Source organism: Triticum urartu, chromosome 3 (genome assembly GCF_003073215.2).
Source record: "Triticum urartu cultivar G1812 chromosome 3, Tu2.1, whole genome shotgun sequence".
NCBI lineage: Eukaryota > Viridiplantae > Streptophyta > Magnoliopsida > Poales > Poaceae > Triticum > Triticum urartu.
The window spans coordinates 647,487,502-647,489,225 of record NC_053024.1 but is presented as its reverse complement, the minus strand read 5'-3'; the positions used below and the strand labels follow the sequence as shown (position 1 = coordinate 647,489,225).

Sequence of the window (1,724 nt, the reverse complement as noted above, 5' to 3'; positions counted from 1 at the left end):
CATAGATTATCTTGGTGACTTTACTTTGCATGTTTAACAATTATAAAATATGGTTTAGGGAAGAACAGTACCAAACCTAAAATATGCATATGGGGATTTACCGGAATTGTTGTTCGTTGTTTCCGGCCTCATTTAAACTTGCCTAGATAGGTAGTTTTGTTGTGCTTCACCCCTTGTCATGTTAATAAACATTTAATATTGTTGGGTACATAAACGAGATCGAACTAAATAACTTGAATGTGGTGTTTCGTCAATATGCAACTCGTTGCATATAGAGCTCCACTTAATTTGTAGTATTGTTTGTGCATTTTGCCATGCCATGCCTCATTAAACCGGACATGCATCATACTTGATTGTGAATCATGCCATGATTATGTGATGATTGATTACCATGTTGTTTGCTTCTTTCCGGTGTGCTTCTTCGGGTTGGTTCCGTTAACGTCGTGTTTGTGAGGATTCGTTCGACTTCATCCGTTTGTCTTCTTCATGGACTCGTTCTTCTTCCTGAGATACCGCCTCGACCACGCTCAGTGGAGCTCGCCATCGAGGCTAGGGCCCAGGATCTTCTGGCGGAGGCAAATAGGCAGGCTAAGCAGAGGGAGATGGAGCTGGACGAGAGGACGACTAGTCTGTTGGAGGCGTAGAGGAACCGGAACGACGCGTCTCACCGGGCCCTATACGAGCTCCTCGTGGTAAGTTTCTCGTGCATATTGCTATAGCGGACTAATATGACTGACTCGTAAAAACAAAATGTGCAGTCCGTGTGCGAGAAAAACGGTTAGACCCCTCCGCCGATGCCCCAGATTGCTATAGCGGACACGGTGAGTTTCATTTGAATGGTCATTAGTTACTAGTTTTCACATTTCAATTGCATCATGCTAATGAGACATTGCAAATGATCTTTGGTGCAGCATGCCTCCCGACAAGCATCGACCGATCCTTCTCCGTGTCGCACTGGCGCAACCCCGACCCCGACTGGTCCTTCTCCGTCTGGCACTGCCGCAAACCTGACCGGTCCTTCACCTCCGTGATGACAGTAAGTTTTCTCTAGTGTTTTGCTTACCAAATGCATAAAGACCTAGACTTAGCTTTATTTCCTCCAAAATGCTTACCATAATGACCTAGATTTAGCTAATCTTCCTCCAAAATGACATAATTAGCTTACTTAGCTCCAAAATGATCTATACTTAGCTTTGTTTCCTCCGAAATGACCTAACTTAGCTCTAATATGCTAAGTTATCTCTAATATGCTTAGTTAGCTAGGTTTGCTCAAAAATGACATACACTTAGCTTACATATGTAAAACATGGCATAATTAGCTTACTTATGTTTGAAATGGCATAACAATCTTGATAACATCATATATGTCATATAGTTAGCTTATTTTCCTCGAAAATGACATAATAAGCCTAATTAGCTCCAAAATGATCAATTTTACCTAAGTTAGCTCCAAAATGACCTAAGTTAGCTCTAAAATGCTAAATTAGCTCTAATATGCTTAGTTACCTGGGTTAGCTCAATAAAGACCTATAATTAGCTTACTTATGTCAAAAATGGCATAAGATGCGTAGTTAACTCAAAAATGACCAAGTTTACATAGGTTACCTCCAATATGATCCATTTTACCTAGGTTAGCTGCAAAATGACCTATTTACCTAGCTTAGCTCTAAAATGACCTACATACTTGATACGTCTCCATCGTATCTATTTTTCCAAATACTTTT

General features: G+C 40.7%; 1 long non-coding RNA gene across 1 annotated transcript; it reads left to right on the top strand.

Annotated features, from left to right (window-relative positions):
- The first annotated feature begins 392 nt into the window (after positions 1 to 392).
- On the top strand, positions 393 to 1,724 carry LOC125548971. The gene is made up of 3 exons (XR_007301210.1): positions 393 to 692; positions 759 to 821; positions 912 to 1,724. It is a non-coding gene; the product is annotated as an uncharacterized LOC125548971 (long non-coding RNA).